At 33.2% G+C, this 27,708-nt stretch overlaps 2 long non-coding RNA genes across 18 annotated transcripts in view; one reads left to right on the forward strand and one right to left on the reverse strand.

Moving 5' to 3' along the window:
* Positions 1-27,708, forward strand: part of LOC147833056 (uncharacterized) — a 449,341-nt gene that overhangs the window by 75,570 nt on the left and 346,063 nt on the right. The window lies entirely within an intron of this gene.
* On the reverse strand, positions 21,416-27,294 carry LOC137488088 (uncharacterized). Of its 2 annotated transcripts, none has more exons than XR_015513271.1 (6): positions 27,246-27,294; positions 25,937-25,970; positions 24,516-24,571; positions 24,272-24,422; positions 24,084-24,160; positions 21,416-22,760 (listed from the first exon to the last, which is right to left on the reverse strand). It is a non-coding gene; the product is annotated as an uncharacterized LOC137488088 (long non-coding RNA). The 2 variants fall into 2 exon arrangements; XR_015513272.1 differs by lacking the exon at positions 27,246-27,294 and adding an exon at positions 26,576-26,716.

Consider the following 27,708-nt stretch of genomic DNA (forward strand, 5'->3'; position numbering starts at 1 on the left):
AGCCATCGTTTGTAACACATTCAATTAATTGTAATGCAAAAGTGGTCTTAAACTAACTCTAAATCAAGCCAGCTTAGCTTGCACAGACAATCAGATATGTTTGAGATTTATTTTTAGTCTTACCTCCTTGATTAAAATGATAGAAATTAAAAAAAAAAAAAATGTAATCATTTGCAACTCTTATTGGTTCTGCATTTGTTTTAGACCTGTGACATGCATTTTTTACCAGAACAAAATAAATGTAGTAAGTTTTTTTTTTCTTGACGTTTTTTTTTGTTATTAATTTTTTTACTTTTTTTATTTTTTAAAATAAAAAAAAATGCCATTTTTAATAATTTAGAAAAAAAAAAAGAACTGTGCACTTTTATCTACTTAAGATCTTTGATTTAGCTCTCAAATTTGATAAACGTGGTACAATTCTGTCACCCCGGACAAGGTACAATTTTGTACAATTATGGTGAACTTTTTTTACATTTAAGTACTATGAGGTATACCGCCAACCTGATTTTACCAAGTAGGACAAAGTTCTTGATTAACATCTACAGTAAGATGATCTTGCAACAACATTCCAATCAGCCAATCAGAATAAAGGAATATGTTTACATGTTAAGTTTAGGGTGACCATTAGGTTTATTTCCCTCTACATGATCCAACTATTATTCCCCTCTAATTTTGGGAATAATTTACAGTTATGGTTTGGTTTAGGGGTAGGGAATAGGTTTGGGTTACATTTTCTAACAAAAATGATGTTCCAGGATCGCATCATACTTAGCAAAATCATGACATGCGAGGTACAAATTTGTACTTTTCAGGAATTAATATGCATCTTTAAGGTACAAAAGATTATTTTTTGCAAAGCTAACATAACAATGACTTATTTTATACCTTTAGGTTTAACTGTGTACAACTTATGGCAGTCACATATGGTGTTTATTAGGGATGACCCAATATATTGGTTGTCATATCGGTATCATCCACTAAATGGTCATTTTATCGGTCCAATAAAAGAGTTTTCAGCGTAAAAACAATAAATAAAAAAAGGGGACATTAGAATTACAATTTGTTAATGATTTTGTAAAATAAAAGATTTGGATGTTGCAGTTTACTTTAACTTATACATTTAAAAGAAAATTGGATGTCCTCTGTATTTGCTTTTTGTCTTTTTAAAAAATATATAGATTTTATTTCAGTCTACGTCTTAGTTATTGGCTTCCAGATAGTTGTTAGTATTAGCTAAAGAAGGGTTCTCAACCTTTTCACTTTGGGGCCCACTACTTCTTTCTCCATTTGTTTACATTTTATTTATTTTTTAACAGATTCAAAGAGAATTACAGGTCAACAGGGAGATTACAAAAGACTAGCTTCTGCTTTAAAGTGGACTGACTGAATATCTACTATTAAATATTTACAATTCACTACGAGACAGACTAATGTCAAAAACAGTAAAACACCTCAAATCTGTTGAAACGCGACAATTTGATGGCGGTTGAGTTTGCAGCTGGACATTATTGGGAGATCGCTGAGAGGAACAGTGAATGGCTCCGCCAGAGAGCATCTCAACCTTATATGCAAGTTTATTTTACATTCCATGGCAGAAACACCATTGAGCTTCACTAGATTCTGCTCTATGGGTGCGCGTCTGTTATAAAACACTTACAGGACATTCATTTGGACAACCAAAAAAATCAAATACACAGAGAGACTTTCACTTCATGCATAGTTTGTGAATGAACAGACTTATGTATACTAGTTGCGGACGCGATCATGAGGCTGTTTTTGCGTCGAGTTTAAAGTAATCAATCAGAGGAAAGTGCATTACATTAATCATAATGAAATCCAAAAATTATAGTATAATATTGAGATTTGATTTCACGCTGCTCACATGCTAGATCGCTGAGGCCCACTAGTGGGCCGTGACCCACCGTTTGAGACCGCACAAGCTAAAGCTTCCAGATCTGTGAATCCCTATTTAAAATCAAATGTAGGATGATTTTTATAGTTTATTTCAAAGCTTCAGCAAAAATTACTAAATGGTAATTTAAATTTTGATCTCTTTTCCACACAAAGCGATTACAAAGCTTTAGAAGACTTTGAATATATTTTTAAATTGTATGAATCACTTTAATTAGATTTTTTATATTGATTGCATGTAATTATGCAGCACGACAGAACATTCTTTTCACTCATATTCTTAGAAAATGCACTTTTCTCCGAAAGGCATACATGTTTTGAATGACATCAGGATGAGTAAAGCATGACACAATTTTCATTTCTAGGTGAATTATTTTTTTAAAACCTGCTTAGGAGTAAATATACTCCCTGGTGAGAAACACATGCTGTTTAGTTTGACCCAGTTGTTAAATTACAGAAATGAGTCAGCAAATGTTCATTCCTCGATACACACCCCCTCTCTTTAACAGCACGCTTCTGTTTTGACTGCTGTTCGTGTTTGGATGGTCTGTGACGACAGGAACCGGTTCCAGGTATTTACGCACATCCTGCTGGAATAAATCCAGTGTGATGGTTCGCTCCTCAGGGATGGATTTGATCTCAGACCTGTCATTTCTGGACAGCCCCAGTCTCCATGATCTCTCTATAGCTCCAGGATGGTTTTAGGGATATGTTATAGGAGCAGTGTCTTGCCACGCGCTCTGGAAAGTAATAATCTCCATGTGATACGTTTCCCTCGCAAGGCACTTATAGCAGGTTTTTGAGGTTACACAGTGTAATGTGATTTTCCTCTCGAGATCAGATGTATAAATATGCAAGGATATATTAATCTGGGGCATTTTACATAACTTAATTTCCATCGGCGTAATCTTCCCTATTGATTAATGTTATTCCAAGCAGAGGGACATGGCCATTTTAACATTAACCGGATTTATTTGGGATTAGGGCTTAGCCGTCTCTCTGAAAATGTACTAAATAAAAATAAAATATTCAAATAAAACAAGTGTCCCTGAGAAAATTAATACCATAAACAAGTATGTAGAGTTGCATTAATTCTCTTAAACAGGCGGAGATGTCAGATTTTTAATGAAAGAAAATCTTTTAAGTATAAATGCAATGAAGATTTGGCTGTAAAAAATCAATTTAAAGTAAGAGCTAACAGTTTTTATTTTGCATAAGACAGGAAATGGTATTGCTTTGATACTGTGTAAATGCATTATGGGAATCTCGTGGGGGAACATTGGCTGTATCTCAATTCCAAGAACGCAGAGAATGGACTTGGGTTCTTGTGGAAATCGTTCTTGCCTGGTTACCTCAGAATAACGAACTTGTGAGAGCTCAAGAACAGAGAACGTGTCCTGTGTGAAATGAGATGCTGCATTCTTCCTAATGGTCACGTGACCTTTGTGTTTTTAACGTGTTTTATTACATTACATTTAAACATTCATACGACAATTTATTGTTTTTTTCTTTTCAATATATATAACATGCACACAGATCTTACAAATATACTTTGCACAATACAAAAAAAACTGATTTTATTTTAATTTCAGCAAATAAACACCCTTAATTTGTTTGTCTTTATTAAAACTTTCATGTTAATGTTTACTTTCACTGTCTCATTTAGAGAAACTCCTGAGATGAATAAGTTATATGTAGGCCCATATGGAATCTGCGAGCACAGAAATCCACAGATTTCGGCAGACTTTTAGCCCATCTAAAGGATTCTTAGCTCATTGAAGTCTGTTTGTTTACTTGTAAATGTGTGTAAATTTATATTCATTCAGTTTTTAATTAATTTTAGTAATAATATTGACTAATATAATATTGATGATTTATTTACCATACAGTTTGTCAAGTATTTTTTCTGTCTTTTAGTAGATGTATTGTATGAGAGGACACAAGGTAGCTGAAGAACGCATATTGAGAAACTGCCAAAGCATAAAGTTAAATAGTTAAAGAATAGTTCACTCTAAAATGTATCCATCCCATAGTTTTTATTATTTGTGTATTATTTTCTTTCTGCTATAAAAAGATAAGTGTTAAGGGTTTATCTCAGCTTATAACTTTAAATTGTTGTGATTGAGTTGTCGTGTATGGTTAGATTAAAAAAAAAAAATTCCCAAAACATGGATCCTTTAATTGCATATCTCTCCACACCATGTCACTTGTTATTAATTATCGTTTGAACAATACAAATAAAACAAATTTCAATACAAATTCCAGCAAATAAATACCCTTAATGTGTCTTTAAGATGTCCATGGTAATGTTTACTTTCACAGTCTCATTTAGGGAAACTTCTAAGAAAAATAAGTTATATCTTTGAACTTCAATAATCAATCTATATTAAATGCTGCGCTTCCCACCTCCTTCATTCATCTGCTATGACTTCTGAGACTTTACGATAATTGTAGCTTCTAACTTTAAACTAAACTGTTGTGATATCATTACCATGACAGTTGTTAGGACATGCTGTATATGATTTAATGAAAAAAAAAAAAAAAAAAAAAAAAAATATATATATATATATATATATATATATATATGTATGTATATACATATACATACATACATATATACATATACTCTCTCTCTCTCTCTCTCTCTCTCTCTCTCTCTCTCTATATATATATATATATATATATATATATATATATATATATATATATATATAGAGAGAGAGAGAGAGAGAGAGTAATATTTTTACCAATAATTATTTAAAATGAAAATAATAATTTGACATACAGTAATGTAAATCAAGTAGCCTAGTCCTGTTGAATGTTACTTGAGTAAAACTTATGCAAGTATTACAAGCAAAATAAATGTACAGATCTGAATTGAATTGGTAAATCAAATGTACAACAGCAACCTTATAATCCATTATATAAATTAGTACAAACATGTGTAAATGTATGCTAGATTAGCTAAAAATAATCATCTTGCTCACTAATCAGACACCAGTTTCAGTGGTTGCATGATTAGTAAAATTCTGTTAAATATAATACATTTTTTCTTTCATATCCCATCAAACCCTCAGATGTGATGGATTGACCGTGTGTGGCCAGTCTTTAAATAAACAGCGTCATGAGTTCATATATATGGCGTTGGAATTCCCAGCCTCCCCCTCTCCGTCTCTCTCTCTTTTTCTGTCTCCTTCTCTCTTTCTTCTCTACTGGCCACAGATTTACTGCAGCAGTAATAACTGTCATGGCAAATGCCTGGTAAAGTGCTGGACAAGGGACCAACAGAAGGAGAGTATTTATCACGGTATTGACTTTCTGACTGTGGTGTCGTGAACTCTTTTGTCATAAACTGGAGCACTCAGAGCGAGCGTGGCGATCGATAAGGGGGAAAACTGCTGTCAGGTTCTCTCCCAGGGAGCATTGCTTTTGTTACAGCCACTTAGGGGGCTGATAAATGCTCTGCTGTGGATAGTTCTCCGCTTCCGTCCACTGGCTGAAGGGACTTCTCATACTAGTTTTTATATCTGGGAAAAAAGGACAAAAAAAATCCATCTTCTACTAGAGGAATATGAAGGCTACTAGAATAACAATCGCAGAATAGGATTGTGTGCTTTTAATAGTCTTAGATATGAATAGCTGAGCCATTATTTCCAGCGCTTTTCCTTTAATTGAGGATTAACTAATCTCACAGTCTAAAGCGGCTTTTAAAAAACAGAATGTTCGTTTTTGGATAAAATATTAACACAAGCTTTTTTTTTATGGGTTTATCAAATATTTTAAGATGTTCAAACACATTACTGATCTGTCAACAGCACCTGTGTATATCAGTGTGTCTGATGGGTCAGACTACTAGTATTTACTACATTTTACATGTTGTTTTAAAGCTCTTATTCACTTATGCCCAGGACCACACACACAATCAGCATTGATTTCCCTGCAAATTTCCACAGATTGTTGAGGCTCTAATTTAATGTGTTTGCTTATTTAAATGTGGTGATGATAATCATAATAATAATAATAATAATACAAACAATATACATAAATATATAAGTATATAATAATAATAATAATAATAATAATAATAATAATAATAATGATGCATAAATAAGTAAGTTATAAAATTGAATAAAATGTATCTAATAAAATAAGTGCATATAAATCGATTTTATATATATATATATATTTATATATATATATATATATTTATATATATATATATATATATATATATATATATATATATATATATATATATATATATATATATATATATATATATATATATATATAGATTGTCACTAGTATATATTAGATGTGGCATCCTTCCCTGTAACTTATACCTTGGTCATTTTTAAGTTCTATTCATTACCTTTAAAGAGCTCCCATTTTACCTTTTTTTTTAAGAATGTAAAATAAATCTTTGGTGTCTCCAGAATGTGTAAAGTGTCAGCTCAAAATACCCATCAGATCATTTATTATACAATACAAAATATGCCCTTTTTGTGCTCAGATCCAAGTTTAGCTGTTTTTGTAGCCTATGTCTTTAAATGCAAATGAGCTGGTTCTCCCCGCCCACCATTGCCTTTGCATGTTGTCATCTCTTGCGTTTTGTCAGATATGTGTGGTGTAGTTTATTCAAGCCTTTCTGCAATTACCAGTCATGCACAAAGACCATTTGCAGTAAACACACACAACTTTACACTTTTTTTGCCCTTGTATATTGTTGCTCCTTGTATGTTGTTGTTCAAACGCTATGAGACTTTGGTTATTCCAGCAGTTATGAATTACATCTTGATTTCACAGTCTTTACTTTATTACAAACATATGTGCAGGTGGTTTTGTTCATTTTTTAAGTCTTTTGAGTCATTCGCCATGTGAAAGACAGAAGCCGATCCTATGCATTTAGTGCCAGAAAAAGATTTGATCCGTTCCTCTCTCGACTCGAGTCCTCGGTTTGAGTCATCACTCTATACATGTTGTCATGTGATGAACAAACAACTCAAAAACCCAAAGACTCAAATGGTGGACTAATCATGGCTCCTTTCCACTCAGACTGTGTGCATTGGTTAAGATTGTATGTAATGTCAGTGTGATGAGAACAAACCACTAAAGCTTGAAGACATGAAAAGGTGAGCTGAGCAAAAGACAAAAAAACATCATAGACAAAAAACAAAACAAAAAAAACAGGTAAATTAAAAAAGATTATTTTCTTTTTCTTATAGTATTCTAGTTATGACTTGTTTGTAGTGTGATCAACGTTTGGGCTAGTTGTACAGTAGATCGATGAACGATGAAAGACACTCAAAGAGTCAATAAAATGATCTGAACTTCCCATCACTAGTATCCATTATTACGGTGATATTTTAAAATATATTTTATATGCTCCTGTAAATCAATTCAGTGGAAACCACTAGGATTTGGATCCTATTTTAACTTCAGCAAACTTGTGTTTATATATCACTCCAATATGGCTGTAGACACTATACAGTACATACGAAGTTCTGTCCAAACAGCTTCCAAAATTTGATTTTGCATCATAAAGTAGGTGAAGTAACTCAACATAAACAGGAGGCTAAGAAAAATGCTCTCTCTTTCTCTTTGAAGCCCCCCTGAATTATTTGCCCCTCTGTTTATTTTTCCCCCAATTTCTGTTTAACAGAGAGAAGATTTTTTTCAACACATTTCTAAACAAAAAAGTTTCAATAACTCATTTTTAATAACTGATTTGTTTTATCTTTGCCATGATGACAGTTAATATTATTTGACTAGATATTTTTCTAGACACTTCTATACAGCTTAAAGTTAGATTTAAAGAGATAACTAGGTTAATTAAGTTTGCTATTTAGGTTAGAGTAATAAGGCAAGTTATTGTAAAACGATGGTTTGTTCTTTAGACTATCGCAAAAATATATAGCTTAAAGGCTTATAATTTTTTTACATTAAAATGTGTTTTAAAAAATGTAAAACTGCTTTTATTCTAGCCAAAATAAAACAAATAAGACTTTCTCCAGAAGAAAAAATATTATCAGACATACTGTGCTCTCCTTGCTCTGTTAAACATCATTTGAGAAACGAGTGTGTTTGTGTATGTGTGTGTGTGTGTGTATATATATATATATATATATATATATATATATATATATATATATATATATATATATATATATATATATATATATATATATATATATATATATATATAATTTTTTAAAGGGGGTCTAGTAATTCTGATTTAAACTCTGTGTGTGTGTGTGTGTGTGTGTGTGTGTGTGTGTGTGTGTGTGTGTGCGTGCGTGCGTGCGTGCATGTGTAATTTTACTTATACTTATTATTTGACTTAATTTATTAAGTTTCAAAGCTCATGTACTTTGAAAATGATTTTTATGGCTTTGTGAAATAATTTAAGATGTCCCTGACAGTCCGGATACTTTGGCGTAATGTGTATGATTAATGCGAGGTGTGCGGTGGACGTGGCACTGCTGAATGGTAAATCAGTGGTGTGGTTATTGATGGCAGCTCTGATTAGGGGGTCTGGAGAAATGGCTGTGTCTGATTGATGATGACGGAGGGGTGTTAAAGTGCTGACGATAAGCAGACACGCTGATCTCCAGAGTCGACTTGCATTGTGGGGGTCAGAGGTGAATCAAGTTTACTTCCCTGAGGGGCTCAGCGGGCCTGATGATATTCCCAAAGTTAACATAACCTCTGACCTCTTCAGACAACACAGACTCCACACCATCTCTGAGTGTGTGGATAAACCTTTCGCAAACACACAGCAAAAGACAATGTTTCTATGCCTTTTTTTTTGTTTTTTGAGTGACCCTGTGAGGGTTTTTGTTATGCAAAGACATTGCAATTGGTAAAAGAAGCTGTTTTGTCTTAAAGACCTCTGTAACAGGATTGTGTTCGGCAGTCTGGACAGCTGGATGAATGACAGGAAAATGACATGAATCACTGACAGATCTGAGGTGAACTTTGACCTTTGAAGTAAGAGAGGTGAGTCGGGTATCAAGTTGACAAATTGATGAATGTTTGACAGCAGGTCTAAAGCAAGCGCAGCTGTGTGTTACTTTAGAAAATGTAAAGTACTGATGATGTAATGACAGTTTCATCACCTGTGCCATAAATATGTACTATTACATACATGTATAATAAATATATTATGTAAATATAATGAAAAAAAAAATTATTAATTAATTTTACATCGGCTTAGTTCCCTTTTTATCAGGGGTCGCCACAGCGGAATGAACCACCATAATAGATAAATATATAAAATTAATGATTGCAAAATAATAATAAATTCAAATATCTATATAACAGTGTCTGCAGGGTCTTAACATGTCTTTTTCAAATTTCATAAACAATATTTTAGGTTTTAAAAGGTATATGCAAAATATTGTGCTGTAGGTCTTAAATCATTTAAAACAGGTCTTAATTTCCCCAAGTACATGTAAAGTTACCCAGTCACGGGTGCATTTCCCAAAAAATGACGTAACTCGTGGCTGAACTAGCATAGTACGATGCTACGTTTGGAAAAAGAATGATGTAGTGACGAGTGTTTCCCAAAACCATTGAGATCCGTCGTTTGAACCATGTTAGTTAAAACGTCCACAATAATGCTCTAAATGAGGTGGAATACCAACTTTTTTAGAGATAAACCCAATCATTTTTTTTTTTTTGCAAATTATATTGTTTTACATGCACACCCATTTAAAAACATATTTCAATACTAGTTTTGGTAAAAACATACACTCGTTTCCCCATAATAATTGAAATATACTGTATATAAACGGCACATATAGGGCCTATGTTTCCTTTACAAATATTATTGAGAATATTCCATATTCTATTCTAAAACATAAAACCACTTAGCTAACTCGTATAATGGTACACAGTAATGGTTGCAATTTACAGTAGGGTATCCATTAAAAAAATAAGAAAAATCCTACTTAATAATAATTATTATGATTATTATTATTAAGTAGGATCTTGTTTGTTTTAAATTAAATTTTATTTATTGTAAAAGTCTACTTTTTACAATTTGACACATTCAAACCACTGCAGAAATGTTCTAACCAACAGACCAATGTCATCTACAGTACGGATAGATTTCTTAATAAATTACCTATAAATTAAAACTATTAACGTATGCTATATATTTTTGTTTTCACAAGCTTTAGAGACTTCCGCTTTTGAATAATAGGTCACCTATAACTTTCGTCATGAGCCACGACTGCGTTCAAAATGGCATAAATGTTTTCAGTGCACTGCGAAGGGAGCGCAATGATCAATATTAAGATTGTTTAAACTGAACTGTAAAAGAACTTTGAAAGCAAATTACACCTAAGAGAGATGACTTAAATGTTTTTTTAATCATTCCAAGCTTAAATGTTGAATGATTCAAAAGGAATAGGGCATAGGGGGGATAACTGGAAATAGAACACAACCAGGGACTATGCTTCTAACTACAATTCGAGGTGTAGTTGCAAGCCTACAAGTTTGCGAATGTTCGTTGGAACAGTGGATTTGGGAATCACCAAATCCAGGAACTATGTTTTTAAAAACACTACCTACTGTAGGTCCTTGGTTGGCTAACAATACGCCCCAGACCAACACCCATCCAACAATCACCATCACCAACAGTTGATCTCAATTAAACTTGTAACAAAAGTTTTATTTGCCAATATGGTTTAATTATCTTTCTTTAAAAAGCAATTGTTTAAAAAGTTTTTATTCTCTGTTTGTTCTCTGTATTTAGCTTTTAGACTTTTGTGCATACATTTAGTGCTTTATAGTTTTTAAAACTTGTTAAAAAAAGATTCTATGAAATGTTGAAAAGAAAATTTATGAATACAACTAGAGTTTGCTTGTTTTGGCAAATTACTTAAAATATATGGCTAAAAAATTACTATAACCAGGCCATTAGAAAAAAGCATCCTTACCGTTTAGTCCTGCATAAATCTGAAATTTCATTCTTAATGTTCTTAGATTCTTAAATGTTCTTAAATTTGACTTGATGGACCCTGCAGAAACCCTAAAATAAATATGGTACATTTTACCATTTAATTTGGACATTGTTCATTACAATATTTTGTCAAAAGTTTATTAAAAAAGTAATACTTTTAAACAAAATTTATACATTTCTTTGATGACCTTTCTTGAGGCTTTTCTTTGAAAAAATATATACAGTTATTAATTACAACTTGAGGGATGTTTTTCTGAGGATTCTTGCCTTTCTAAATAAACCGTGATGCACAGCAATGAATGCGTGTGTATCTTGTTATATACTCCATATCTAATAAGCCGTTTCTGTACAACTTGCAAAAATTTGGCAAATATATATTTTTTATAAGCTTCTCATTAAAAAACAACTAGCTACAATGGCTGCTTGAAGGTTTTAGCTTTAGACTGATGTATAGTTTGTCAAAATCCACATCCTAATGCTGGCTAAGATATTAAATATTTATTACATGTATTTTATATATAAAATTATTAAAAATGTTTGTTCAGACTTATATGCGTTTCTTTTTTCTTGTCAGCTTTTAATTAAACAGTATAATCATTTGAGTAAGATTTAATAAATTATATTTAAATGCAATATCATCTGTCATATTTTATCTAACTGCTAATGCAAGATGCACATGAATCTTTTCCTTTTGTTTTTTATTTATTTGGAAAACCATATGTTTTAACAGTAGTTTCTTTGTGCAGATTTAAAACAAAGACACAAAGCTATGCAAGTGGAATGTTGTTCCCCTGAGTGTGGAGACTTCTGTCTGTGTAAGGTGTTTTCTGCAGCTGCGCTGATTTGCAGTACATTTCAGTGGCAGAATCTAGGAGGAGTTTACTTTTAATTAGGAGTTGGAGAGGATGTGAAAGTCACATTCAGGGTGAAATGTTATCTGGTTACATTAGTGGCAGAGGTTTCATTTTAAGGTTTAAAGAGAAAATTAACCTCTCGCCAATTAAAGCCCTCGATTGTTGAAGAGTGTCATGCCATTTATTCAAGCAGACTGAGCATATTGACAGTTTTGGATGTGTAAATGTCAGGATTAATACGAGGAATACAGGAATAATTATTTTCCGACGAAAGCTCACAACTGAGACCATTAAAGTACATTTAAATTCTGAGCTCTCTGTTACAGTCAAGACTCCTTATTTGAAGTTGTCTCATATTGTTTCCTCACTTGACTTCATTTTTAGAGAGGGAAATAGTCCTTTTTTCGAACATAATTTTTTTTACTGAATAAAATTTACTTTTACAGACTTTTTGACCTTCAAATATTGAGATTTTTTTTGGAAATAGTGCAGGCTTGTTTTAGATCATAAACTCCGGGACTGTGTTTTAGTGTACCAAAATGGTAGTATATAGCCAGAACGGTTTGTTTGTTCTGAATCAGGGGTGTCCAAACTCTGTTCTGGAGGGCCGGTGTCCTGCAAAATTGAGTTCAAACCCCATCAGACACACCTGGGCTAGCTAATCAAGCTCTTACTAGACTTTGTTGAGACAAGTTGGAGCTAAAATCTGCAGGACACCGGCCCTTCAGAACCGAGTTTGAACACCCCTGGTCTAAATGATCTAAAATTGAGTATTTAAGTTTCTGTGTTAGAATGACAAAATATGACAATATTTTTATATATCACGATTATAAAAACATATGTATTTTTATCTGAAGGAGAGAGGTTCAGTTTTTAGTAAAATTGTTTCGGCTTTTACACAAGCCTAGTGGAGAATCTATGTTGTTTAAAACAAAGGCCGTATTAATTTGTATTCGATTAATTATATTTACTTTAGACTTGATTTTTTTTAGGAACAAGCTAGTTTTTACTCAAAGGTTGAAACCACTGGTTCTTGAGAGAATGAAGTCAAATATTTAGTAGCATTTATTGATTGTAAATTCACATTTCCTGGAAATGTAGAATGCATTTTCAAAAAAAAAAAGCAGTGCAGAAATTGTGTTAGTAGGAGGTTGGTGTGAGTCAAGATATTCTGGAGATGGTATTTAAGAATTTGGTTGAAAGAGTTTGATTGCATGGGATGGACTGTTGCCAGTTAAAGAAAAGCAAGAACTGTGTAGAGTAGTAAAAATTGCCAATGCAAGTGTAAAGTACAAAGAAAACCAAATGAAATGTATTTATTGTCAATTAAACAGATAGCACATGTCATTATTAAAGATCATTCCTATCCCTTAAATAATAATAATAATAATAATAATAATAATAATAATAATAATAATAATAATAAAATCATCCTTTGCCATCAAAAAGATGTTTTAGGCAATCTGAAGTAAAGAAAAATGTGTATCAAATGTCTTTTGTGCCTGCTGGGTTTTTAGTATAGGGTTTTTAGTAGAGTTTGTATTATGATGTATGTGATGATATTGAATGTATTTGTGTTGCTTGTTTTTTTATGATATGTGTGATGTGCACGCTAATGTAGTAGTGTGGTGAAGCCAACAACAAATTTCCATTTTCATTTTAAATTTTAGCATTGCTTTAAAACTGTGTTTCTATGATTTGCATATGTAAAAAAAAAAAAATCGAGGATGTGACGTCATAAGCTCGAGCTCTCTGTTTGTCAAGTTTTTTTTGAAGTTTTGTTCCTTTTTCTACCTAATACATTGCACTTTATAAAGGTTTTAGCCGTCTCTTTGTAAATAGTCCAAACTCATTTTAGTTTGAAAACTCTAGGGCTGGTTTTCAGTGTACAGTAGATGAATCAAAACAAAATGGTGTGAAGCGGTCTGGGTCACTAATTAAATTACTTCTTTCTCTGGATTTAAAAACTCTTCGTAACATTTGGGTTAATTAATGTAAGTATACAAGTAATGCAAGTGTACATAACTATGTTGTAGTGGATATTTATTGTGCCTTTAAGTTACCTCAGATCTGTAAAATAAAATTTAAAGTTATACTAGAAGGCGCTTGAGTTTCTGTGTGCGCATATATGATGGTATTTTTCTTCACCTAAAGAGGTTAATGCTTGTGAAATGACCCTCAGAGCAGTTCTATAGTTAAAGTTCATGTGTTTTAATGTACTTTAGTAAAATGGCAGAGGCTGAAAACAAGCACCAAGTATGATTGGTGAATATATGAATAAATAAAGTAAAAAGGTACACTGTAAAACCCAACAGCCAACATTATCAAATGAAATGAGTGTAGTTAACTTAAATTTGACTGAAAGTTAATTCTACTCATTTGAAAAGAGTTTTGAACTCTTTGAATGTAATGAGTTCATTAAATACCTCAATACTTTAACTTAAATGGAGTAAGTTCACAATACCCACATAGATCAGTTTTTTTTTTTTTTAAACTCAAATGGTTTATAGCAATCGGTTTCCTCAAAGGGTTTGAGCTGCCTTAACTTATTGAGTATTTCAGTACTCAGTGGGTTTGAGTTCTCTTCATTTATTGGGTTTTACTGTGCTCAAATTGCTTAGTTTACTCAAATGGATTAAGTTCGCAGTACTCATTAGGATAACTTTTTGAACTTGGTTTGTTGCAGTCGGGTTTTCTCAAACAGTTTGAGTTACCTTAACTTATTGGGTTTTACAGTGTAAAAGAAGTTATATTTTGATTTTTATCTGGTTCTGTTTTCTGTTTTAATGTATACTTGTATCATTTAAAGGATTTATACTTAAACATGATTTTATTTCTGTTTAATTTAATAATAGTTATTTTTTATATAAAGAATGCTAATATAATTTATTTCTATCTTTAAATAATTAAAAAAATAAAAAATGTTGTACTATAATTTAGTTTTTGATGTGTTTTCCTGTCATGTAGTGTTAATGGCGATCTTTCCTGTAAGATAGTGGACATGGCAGTATGGTCGAGGATCTTTAACGTTTTAAAACACTGCTTTAAAACACAAACACACTAGTGAAAAAAAATCAAAGCCTCAAGTGGTGTTTGTGTGGGTAGAGTACAGCAAGGCATCCTGGTGTAAATGTGTCTGGCTCTGTGTGCTCTCCATCAGCCCTTAAGCCATGGAAGAATGTGAGAAGTTCTTTTTCAAAAGCCAGTTCTTGGTGCTCGAGTGGATCCAGCCTGTGACCTGGGATTATTGTTCAAGTTCATCTGTGTCCAGACAGGTGTGTAATGGCTTGTAATTCTGTCTGAGAGAGAGGAATGGGGGAAGGTCGAGACCAGACAGAGTCTTGAGCTGCTGAACAGGGGGCTGAAAATGTGCTGTGTTGAGTCTGGACATGCTTCACACATGTGGGCTGATGCCACACTGAGCTTTAGCTGCTGAGGTGAGCTCTGAACATCGTCAGGTGCTGTTAAAATCATGCATGCTGTTCTTAGCTGTTACTAATGTGAAAGGCCACTTTAAAACATTAGTGTGATTTAATTTGTTTTATTTTACTTTTTTGTGTGTGTGAAACTGAGTATTTAGGGTGGACATTTTAGTTACATTGAAGGTATTTCTAAAGCGTTTATTTACCTTGATTAGTACATTTATATATACATTTGTAGATGCATTTATAGATTTATTAGACAGTCTAAATTATTAGCCCTCCTGTTTGAAATATTTTCCAAATGGTGTTTAACAGAGCATTTTCACAGTATTTTCTATAAAAAAAAAAAAATTCTATAGAAACTTTTATTTAGCGGTGTAAAAAAAATTAAGATCAATATTATTAGCCCTTTAAAGAAATATATATTTTTAAGGTCGTCTAAAGCAGTGGTTCTTAATTCAGAGCTTCACGAATACTTATGTACATGTGATTTTTTTTTTAAGTTTTTTTTTTTTTTAGTAAATTTTCAACAATTTCAACAAATCTTTTTTCACAGTGTCATTATGGGCTATTGTGTGTAGAATTTTAAGTAAAAAAAATCATTTAATCAATTTTGGAATAAGGCTGTAACATAAAAAAATATGAAAAAATTGAAGCGCTATGAATACTTTCAGCATGCATTGTATATGTAAATATATAAACTCTCTTCTAGTGGATATACTGTATATTGTGCCTTTAAGTACTCAAGTTACATCAGATCTGTAAAATGAAGCTTGAAATTAAACTGGAAGGCGCTTGAGTTTCTGTGTGCATATATGATGGTACTTTTCCTCACCTAAAGAGGTTAAATACTTGTGAAATGGCTCAGTTCTGGAGATAAAGCTCATGTGTTCTAATGTACTTGGTGGTAGTGAGATGGCAGAGGCTGAAAACACAAGCACCAAGTACGATTGGGGAATATGTGCAATTAAATCATCACTGATCATGCAGACTTCATATTGAAAAAGCCTCTTGCAGTTCAATATTTACAGACACTAGACACATATTGCAATTTAATTAGGTCTGCAACAGTACATTTTGATTTATTCATCCCAAAGTAGCAACATCAAACAACCAGTTCAGATTTTAGGACTAGATTCTTTGATTCCATCCACTTATATAGCAGAAATCGTATGGTCTCTAGACATTGGTGTGCAGCTAACTTACAAATAAAATCAAACTCTCCCACGTGATTTTGTAAGGCTATTTTTTAATTTATTTTTTGGCACGCATTTCAGGGTGTTGTTTGATAATACCTTTATCTGAGGGTCAAGGGGCTAGGAATTCTGGGAAGGATTCCATACGTCGTCTGCCCATTGTTCTAGTAAGAACTACAGGTAGAATGATAAATCATTGATGAATAGTTGACGGTTACATTCAGAGGATGCAAAACTCATTTGTGCAAAGAGAGAGAGAGAGGGAGTATAGGAGTGTTTGGGCATATACTGATATACAAGCAGTTTTTAATTTGCGTACACTTCCCTTGAAAGAGTGTCATTGTGGCGACACAAACATGTACACATTTATCCTTGGAAAAACAAAGCGTGCTCCTTCTAGTGAGTTTTGACATTCCTCTTCAAGGTAATGGCCCTTATGAATATGCATAAGGGGCTCACCTTGAATTATAGGAATGTCTTTTAGCTTTAGTGAGGATGTCAGAAAAGAGAATGAAATGACTGTTGATGTTGATTTTTGTTTTTCTGGCATCGTCTGATTGAAGGGCAAACATACTCTTACCTGGATGATCGCAGCGGTAAAAATATCCCCGTCTGTTGCCTGATTTTCACACCACTTCTTTTTTCTCGAAGCATTAAAAAGAGGCACAAAAGAAATCAAGTTGTTTGCAAAAGGTTAGAAGGCGCACTCGCATTTGCATGTCCACACACGTTCTAAATGTTTTTACAATAATAATGCTAATAAAACAGGCATGGCATGTTCTGTCTGCTCTCATTGTACTCATAAATGACTCTCTGAGAAATCAACTAGGTGCGTTTGCTTTTTTAAAAAAAAACTTTCTCACATGAATTAGTCCATGTCGTGTACGAGTCTTTTTAAACCAATTGGGCAGCAAATGAGGTAGCTGGGGTTAATAGCCATCATTTTGTCACTGTTTATTTAGAAGCACAGCAAGCCCTTGATCAGAGCTCCTTGACAATGTTTGGGAACTGAAGTGTTTCTCACAACTGACTACGCCTGTAGTTACTGGCCGCAATCATGTTTGCTGCAAAAACATTTCCCTCCCATTGTTTTGGATGTGATTATATTTTTTCCCCACTGTTTAATGATTTCCAAAGAAATCGCTTACATTTACCAATACTGCATGTATTCTATAAACCAATACAGTAAATAATGGCTGCTCATTTAGGCTATTCTTAAGTGTCGTTCAGAAATCATTGTAGCTCAGCTTAAGGAACCATATTATTAATGTGCTGCTTAAATGTTTTAATTTTGGTTTGTTTTAGATATAGATTGTATTTTGTATTATTTATCAATGTTGCATCCGATTTTAAAGGAATACTCCACTTTTTAAAAAAATGCTAATTTAACTCCTAAGTCTCCTAGAGTTAAACAGTTGACTTGAACCATTTTTTTTATCCATACAGCCGATTTCTTGTTCTGGCAGGGTAACTTTTAGCTTAGCATAAAAGACAAAAAAACAAACAAACTATTTTTAGGCATAATTCTGGCATAATTGTCAAGTAACTCAGAAGACTTTTAAAATAAGCCTTTAAAAAAGGTGGAGTGTGTCTTTAATACATCCAGGCTGAAGGCTAATTTATACTTTCACCTGGTGCCAAGTCGCAGACCTCACGAAAATGACGAGGCTTTTATACTTGATGTGTTCGCTATTGAGATACTTTTTTAAATGACGAGGTGGTCAAAAGAAATCGACGGTAACAACAGACGGATAAATATAGAAGTAGGAAGTTTCCGGAACTACGGTATATCTTTAATATCATTCAAAAATTTTTAAACTAATTATCTTTATTAATTATTTTAATGATTATAAAGATTTTTATAACCATTCGAGAATTTTTTATTATCAAACTTTGATGCATCACTTGCTTTTGTTCATATCCTGGACAGTTCTACCTATTAAAGTTTATTAAAATATGAATGACAACAGAACATGAGTTGCTCTACAAATATATTTTTATTATGGCAAAAATAAAAGCAAAAAAGTACACTTACTAAAAAAATACTGACTTTTTATTTTTTTTTATTTTTAGATTTAGCCCACTCCACAATTCACACGTTACTGTTTGGCTGGTTTGTGTTCTCTACTTAATTGCTAAAAAGGCAATAATGGTCCAACATTCCTGACAATTATCACCAATAAAGCCCAGAAAAACAGTGCATTGGTATTTTGTTAACCGATAGATTCAAATATTCTTTTCCAGTTATCAAAGAAATAATTAAATTCATTATAGTTTTGTAGCTGTTAAATTGTTGTAAATTCAAAATTGTAATCAGTGTAAAACCTATGAGTGCTGGAAAAACATTCTGTAATTGTGTATTAAAATAATTGGGCCTCCACTTCTGCCACTACCTTTCTTTTTGGCTTTAACAAACTTATCCCTCAAGTTTTTCTAAACTTTTTAACAAAAACTTGCAATTTTTTGCAAAAGAATTATTGGCCATCTGATTATTCTTATGATCACGCATGAACGGATCAATAAGATATCTGTAAAGACGTACCAAAATCTTTTTAAAGTGATTCATATAATACAAATAATCATATAATACAAATAATTAAAGTATTATTTAAAAAGTAATATTAAAAGAACAGACATTCAAAAAAATCACAGTGACCCCAGAGTTTAAGACACTCATATATACAATCTAGTAAAAATATATTTAATAAAAAAGTAAAAAAATGTAATAGTTGGTGACATCCAAATTAATGATGATAACAGTTTTTATTTTTAAAATGAAAACAGTTTGTGCACGTATGTATAGCTTTTTCAATGTTTTTGTCAACTGATTCTCTTAATAATTTAAATCGTTCTTATGATTAATGTCATAATATCTTTGACTTGTATAAAATGTATAAAAGTGTCTGCTTATTCAAAAATGAAAATGTCAAATATTTTGTCTAAATTTGACAATTGCATTTGAATCAAGCCTACATACCTGGCATACTCTTCCAATTCAGGTACAGAAAAAATAACAACTGGTGTATGTTTGGGCAAAACTACGTTTGTTCAAATAGTGCTTGAAAGCGGAGTTTTTTAAACCTGTTTGAGAACAAACATTATTTCTGTAATTTTGTTCAGCGTCGCAAGTGGTGTAGAAACAACACCCTTCATCTTTACCGGTGTTTGATTAATTTCCAAAGTTAAGCAACTGGCTCTTGTGAAGCATTCTCTGCTAGTCAACAATGCGGTGACGAAGAAATGAAGGCAAAAAGTGAACAGAAGTGGTTTCCAGAAGAAGTAGCAGCGAATGCGAGAGGATGTCTGAAGACAGATAATGAATGAGACTGGAGATTTTTCCTGTCCTCTCGTTTGGGTTTAGTCGCTGTGGAAATTCATTAGGAATGCAGTCACACTCTCAAGTGAATGACCATATCAGCTTACCAAATGCAAATACCTCAAAATCTGCAGAGAAGGGAAAGGATTATGTGGTTGGTCTATTAACCTCCCAAAGAGATAACTGACATCTTATCTCCCCAAAATGGCAGGAAGAGCTTGACTACCATCAACCTGAGTTTGACACACACTTTTCACAATAATTAATAGGATCAGATGAAATTTTAAATAGGCCTCCGGGTTTCTATTATGGCTCCCCAGGGCTGAGAGAAACGCATGAAGTGTTTGCTGTTGTAGAGGGATGGAGTGCTCTCTCTATCTCTCTGTCCTCATTGAGGAATATCTGTGTCAGTGCCACCAATCGAACAAAAAAAGAAAAGGAAAAAAAAGTTGAATGCCTTTTCTCACACACTCTATTGTGCGGACTTATGTGAGGGCAAGGTCAAAGGGGGCATGATGTCATAGTTACCCAGAGGGCATTTCAGTTGTCATTGCACTGGTCAACTGACACCAATCGATGAGCGCAGGGCTGAGTAGTTTGGGCCTCAGGGTCAGAAATAGAGATGGACAATACTGAAATACTATCTTGGAATTGTCTTCATGCAGCTGCATTACTAGCTATTTGTATGGACGTTTAAACAGCTGCGGTGATCAGACATTGGTCATGTTCTTGAAGTGTTATGACCAAAAATAAATAGGTTAGCGGATATAATTATTTGAAATAAATGCTGTCATTTTACATTAGGTTTAAGTTTAATCACCAAATGCACACAGCTATTTTTATGCAATGTAAGGAATGCCGGGGCCACACAATCAATTTGTAGGTCAACATGAAGGAATTAAGGTAACTTATTAGTTTTATAAATACAAGTAGATTAAATATTCAATTCAGTTCATTTTTATTTCTATAGCGCTTTTACAATGTAGATTGTGTCAAAGCAGCTTAACATAGAAGTTCTAGTAAAATGAAACAGTGTCAGTCCAGTTTTCAGAGTTGAACTTCGGTTTATTTCAGTTCATTGTGGTTTAACTTTCACTGCAAAAAGTCCAAACACTGAAGAGCAAATCCATCGATGCTTGGTCCTAAACCAAGCAAGCCAGTGGTGACAGTAGCGAGGAACAAACTTCACCAGTTGACCAAAGTGAAGGAAAAAACCCTCGAGAGAACCAGGCTCAGTTGGGCACAACCTTTTTTCCTCTGACCAAACTTCTTGTGCAGAGTTGCAGTGTAGGCACTGGAGAATGCTGCACTGTAAATTCTAACATGTTCAGTTTACTTAAAAAAAGTTTGGAAACCGATTGCCTTATTTTTGCAATATAAACTTACAAGGAAATCTTAAGTTAAGTTTAATTATTGACTTGAAGTAAGAAAACTAAAACTTATAAAGTAAACTAACTGTTAAAAATTAAGTAAGTTTAATAGAAAATTCTAGTTAACATACTTGTCATTATTTAGTAATCTTACTTAGGGTTTTATAGTAAGATTACTTTAATAACTCTATTTAACTAATACTGTTCTACCATGTTCAGTTAACATCTTGAATGCTAGTAGTCTCAACATTGTTTTAATCCACCATTTTAAGTAATGTCAACTAAAGAAACTACGTGCAATCGGTTTCCACATTTTCTTCAATTAAACTGAACATAAAATATGTAGTTCAACCTACAAGTAATGACATTATACAGGTCTTAAATGTAAACATTTTATTTGACAAAATTAGCAGAATTTCACAATACACTTGTGATATTTTAGTATCACAATACACTTGTACACAATACAGTTTTGTAAAAACCTGTTGTAAAGTGCTGTAATATACTGTAAACAGCAATACAGACAAAAAATATAATAAACATGTTCAACCCTAAAACACAAGTTTTCAAAAAGGTTTGAAAATCTATCAAAAAAACTTTAAATACTTGACACTTGGAAAAAAGATACTTGAATTAGTGTAATTAAACATGCCATTGCACCAGCACCTTAAACATGGCAGCATATAGACACTCACAGAGGAACAGATATTAAGCTTTAAAGCTAATTTGTTAGACTGTGTAGTTTAGATTTTCCTACAGAAAATATCACATTAGTGTGGTCAAAAGTATTGAGTTTGGTATCAATCAATACTGAAATATTAAAAATATCCATTTTCCACCAGCATTTGAGTGCTACTGAGCTCGTTCTTAAACACCATTGATTGGCCACTGTGTTCACATGCTCAACAGAAATGACTGTGATTGGCTGTGACTGTCATAGGTTTACCATTTTCAAACAAAGTTACACAGACACTGAAGTGTTTCAAAGCCATGTCGATAGCTGATTTGTTTAGAAGCTAACATATAAGCTATCTGGTGATGAATCGACTGATCGACAGTGCTTTGAAGTTATCCAGTGTCTTTGTATCTTTGCACCTGGTGAACAGTGGTGAAGTGTGGTAAAAATAATGACCTTCAAAGCCAATCAGTCATATCTACTGAGCATGTGAACACAATGGCCAATCAGTTCTTGCAATGTTAGTGGGAAATGGATGGACTTGTTTTTTATTTATTTCAGTACCGATTGGTACCAAACTCAATACTTTTGACAACCCTATAAATCACAATACACTTTTTTGGTAAAAAAAAAAAAAGTGTTTTAAACACCAAAATGCTGCAGTCCTAAATGTAACACTGCAAACAGCAACATGTTAAAAAGCAACACTTTGTAATTAAACATGCCATTATACCTGAACCTTTAAACATAAAGCACAGCAGTATATAGGCACTCGCCGAATAAAACACATTACGCTTCCCTCCCAGCAAAAGCAACACATGTTGAACAAATTCAAATGCATTGCTCAAAGTCTTTGGGTAGTCCGAATTCAGTGTGTAAATCAAAGCAAAAAAAGAGACATACTGCATGTGGCAAAGTCCATAACCACTTTTCCTTCCAGTATAAAGGCCCACATTGCATCCATAATGAGGTTCTTTAGACATCTTCACACACGACAGTCAGCAGGCCAACATCTTCTGCACTGAAGTCCGACTCTACAATTACATCCTATGAATAGAGAAAGAAAAATAAGTAAAGTTTGATATTCAAAATGGCACTAATAAAGCCTGTAGTGGCCAGGAGACCAAAAGCAGAGGTGAAAAAAATACAATTCCTTGTGCTTAATTTAGTAACACTTTAGTAGGAACCAATTACCCTATTAACTAGTTGCTTATTAGCATGACTATTTGTGTTTATAGTACATTTTACATTCAAATGCTTCTTATAAGAAGGCCTTGCTATGGTGCTCCTTCTTCAATGTAGACCAACACGATGGATTTGCCTGTACTGCTTCTACTAGGCTTGTCATGATAGTGGAATTTATTACCAATCCATATTGTAATTTTAAAAACATCCATTTCCTGCTAACATTTGAGCATTGTTGAGTGTCATTTCTGTTAAGCATGTGAACAGAATGGCAAAACAGTGCTGTTTAAAAATGTGCTCAAAAGTGCTTAAAATGTTAGCAGGAAATTTGCTGCTTAAAATTGCAGCAGAGATTGGTACTAAATTCCAGTATCTTGAACATGATACTATTCTAAAGGAACAATACATTTTTTTTAAATTAAAGAAACACTGTAATGTAATAAAACAAACTGCAGTAAAAGTACTTTTAAAACATTTTAAAGAAATTAAATGCAAATGTGTGAGAGACCAATTGGTGCTACATAATCAATATAAATATTTTGTAGGGAAAACTTAATAAATTGGGAACCGATTCATGAATGCATTTGGTTTTGCTAGATTAAAGCAGTGAGTCAAGTTTGCATTATTTAGCACACTTTTTAAAAATGTATTAATAACTATTTTTTAATAAGAAAATTGATGTTTTAGTATGGCTTTTAGAACAAGGGTGCAGCCATCTACAATCCCACAGCAGGTGACTTCACAGGGTTGGTTATAATACGGAGCATCTTTGACTTTGTGGCTTTTAACACTATCTTTTTACATCTTAATCCAGCAGGTTCTTTCAACTGAAATTATATTTCTCTCAACATATTACATAGGTATTACACTTATTAAGATTTTTTTTTCAAGCTAATCTTCCTCCTTTTCAAAACAAGTGTGTTTAAAAATTAAAGAAATGCATTCATTACTTCACTGGCCTATGAAGCTAACTGACCCTGTGACGGCACAAGCTGCTGTATTTGCAACATAGCAATGCTCTTGCTCCAAAGGCCATAATATAACATCCCTCTTACTTTCAAATACTTACATTAAATGCATTTGTTTTATTTTTATAAAATTGAAATTTTTTATTAATAAGTGAAGTAAACTGGAATGACTGCTTCATTTCCAGTCTAAGAAAGCAGAAACAATAATACTACTTACAAAACACATCCTGAAAATTTCTTTAGACTCATCCCTCTAAAGGACTGAAAGACCCCGGAGAACTGCTGCCAGATGACCTTGAAAAAGTAAAGACAGGTAGACATGCATTATAGCCCAATGTAAACATCGAATGCAATTTATTGCAATCAAATGCAAATTATGATTCAAAGATGATGTCACAAAAATACCTTTGAATTAACATGTTGAAAATTTCTTCTAGTTTTCTTCTGCAATTTTCTCCTGTTTTTTTTTTTTATTTCAATCAAACGAGCAGTGTGTGTCCAATGCCGCGTTGGCAGAACTTGGATCTCACATTTCTTCCTGATATTCGATTGAATTCTGCAAAGATCCAATCAAAACATTATTAGTCATTAATAACATTCAAAAACACAAATTCACAAAATCAAACAAAGTTTTGAAAAGAAAACAAACCTTCTGCAGCACTTGCATCAGCTGGTGTTTCCTCTATGACTTCCTTCTGGATGTCACTGTTGTGCACAAAAACGTAAAGTGTTATTGACATGGCTAAGCGATATTCTAAAACAAAAAACAGAAATCAGAAACACATGCAATGATACAATGCAATGCCATTTAGCAACAGATGTTACACTTTAACATGACATAGTTAAATGTTCTTGAATAATAAAAGCTGCCAAATACTCCCGGCGCCTGTCATCAAAAGCATGAGCTATACTTGTCACCAAACAGTAATAAACACAACCCCCGATTAAATATAATCATGGCATTGTTGCTGGTGTGCCTTACTTTTATGCGCATTAAAAGTGGAATAAATATTTGTCTCAATTGATGTCTTTAAAAGGACACTGAACTTTCTGACTAGGGTTGCACGGTTTACCGGTACTATGGTAGTATCGTGATACTATGGCTCCAAGATACTGGCGGTGCCACTGTAGTTTGTAAACGGTAGTATTGTCATTAACAGTCTGCCTACAATACATAATGCTGCATGTGAAAAAGTCACTAAAATACTTACACGATTCAGCAACAATAGATCATTGTATTTTAATAGTCTATGGAGCCTTCTAAGGTTGTAAAACTGTAGAATTTGCACCTTTTATAGTAGCCTATTGCATATTTTGTGATGGTTCATTTTGAATCGGAATTCGTTTATTTCTGTTCCTGTCAATATGATATAATAGCTACAACAACCGTGACAATCTATTAAAAAGAATGACTCATGAAGTGAAATTTTGAATTACTTTGGATTCTTATCCAATAATAAGTGTGAAAAAAGTATGATAGATGAAAAACCCAAAATAGCAACAGGAAACAATTTTTGACCACTTCATATAGCCTAGGTTTGTTGGAAAAATGCTCTTTTCTTTATGTATCTTTATTTTAATGTATTTTTTTTTGCTGGAATGAATACATTTTAGGTGAAGAGATGTGCAAATACTTTTTTCAACAATAAGGGAATTATTTAAATTCAAGTAGGCCTATAATAACATATACAATATATTATTTCTGACATTTTTCTTTATTTCATGGATTTAAGTTATGAATTACAGTATTGCAATACTACTTGGTATCACCATACTTCAGCTGGTATAGTATTGTAACATAAATTAATGGTATCACAACACAACAACCCTATTTCTAACTAGTCCTCAGATGATTATTCAAATGGACAAAATATTCTGACTATTCTTGATCATGCAGTTCTTTGCTGATAATTTTGTTAAATGTACTTTTAATGCATTAAACGATTTAAAATTACCCTGACACTCAGTATGGAGACAAGGTAACGTTAATAGAACAATTCATGAATATGTTCTATGGCTTGTGCGGTATTGTTCAAAAAGTTTTCTTTGATGTGTAAGTGCAAAACTTACATTTCCACTGCATATCAGCTCACAAACTGGTAGTCTGAAATAAAAAATAAATAAAGGGTATAATGATATTACAAACCAAATATGCCACTCACAATACTCTAATGGTGTGCTACATTTTAAACAACCTTGTAATTGTTCAAATTTATTTGCCCTAAATTGTTAAAAATTAGTGAAACCTTCTTTAAAAGTGCAAACTAACAGGTTTGGCAAAGCCTGTTTCTTTACAGAAAGTTTGCTTATAACAAAGGCTTGTTGATGCCTTTGTGTGATATTGAGCAAACAAAGGGATGTTTCTGTGCTTGGTTGTACGAGTTATATTACTTCATCATTAACGTTATCCATCACACATATTCAGTCGCGTCTGGTCAGATTTATTTGTCATTACAGCAATACAAAACACTCAATAACGTAACGGCAACACTGGAATAAACCTTCAAAACGGCATAAAGAAAAGACAAATAGCATATAAAACATAATGAGTTAATTAAATATCTCTCGCATTTTCATAAGTTTAACTTTAAGTTTCATAGGGATTGTTAGCATAAGCACACTTTAGCATCATGTGTAAATATGTATCTGCCTCATACAGTGACACGAATCGTAATCGCATCGAAATCCTAAATTACCTACGACACTCACGGGTCCATTTTGAGCTGAAACTGCTTTATAATGTTCTAAAAGCCTCGGCGGGTTAAAACTGCTGCTGCCCCGGCGATCATGGAGAAAAAAACGACTGGTCTGGTCATGAGCCGCTCGCTGACGCCGGACCGAATCACAGCTGATCTCCTCACCTGCTTCCTGCAGGTGATCTCATAAAAGTAAATCTTAAAAAAAAAACACGCATATTTTCGTCACAACAAGCGCCACTAAAGTTCAGCGATAACTAACGTTACAGTATTTGTAATGCGGATAAATAGGTTTCGTTTTCTTTTTTAAAAATGTAGACCTACAGCTATGTGTTAACTTTACATCTATTTGAACTGATCATTGCGCGTGCTCTTGCTCTCTCAGTGCATCATTTAAAATGGCGCGGCCCGCTCTTTTAAAGCATAACGCCCACTTTACAAATTACTACTAACTTTACAAATTATTAATAGTTATTAAAAAGGACTAAGCAGCTAAAAATAGCTTATCTAGTAAAGTAGACAGTATTGCAAATAACGTGCAGTGGTCAAAACGTTTAGTCACAACATCATGGGCTATTAATTAGTTCACAAAACAGCAAACAATTTCACAAAGTGCAGGAAATAAACAGATTACTGATACTATACAAATAAAATCAAAGTAGTAATTAAAACGAAAAGTTTACCTTGATTTACAGCAGTACATCTTCTCAATATGAAATCCTGTCCTTCAATGGCGGTGCTGGGTGGCGGTTGGTTGTGACTCGGGATGGGGGATGGGAAATCACCACCCAGTACGCATGCGTAACAGCATGGCTTAGCCCTTATAAGCAATTTTACTCAAATTACATTAGTTATGGGAACTTTATACCTTACTATGTCAGCAACACTAATGAATTTCTAGTAAACTCAACAATTAGCTTAAAATTAAGTAAACACACTAGAATTTTGATAGTAAGGAATACTATTCGCATTTACAGTGTGGACATTCATCGTGGAGGAGCTGCAGGTATGAGTAGGTCACTGGCGGGTGTTAAGGCAGGGCCATGGGATCAATGCAGAGACTCGTCTGTCACTGGGGTCATAACCGCCACAGCATCTGCTCAGGATACGGCCTGGTCCAGGATTATGGATTCCTTTAGAAGTGTT

The sequence above is a fragment of the Danio rerio genome, chromosome 17 (assembly GCF_052040795.2).
Source record: "Danio rerio strain M-AB ecotype USA chromosome 17, GRCz13ab, whole genome shotgun sequence".
Lineage (NCBI taxonomy): Eukaryota > Metazoa > Chordata > Actinopteri > Cypriniformes > Danionidae > Danio > Danio rerio.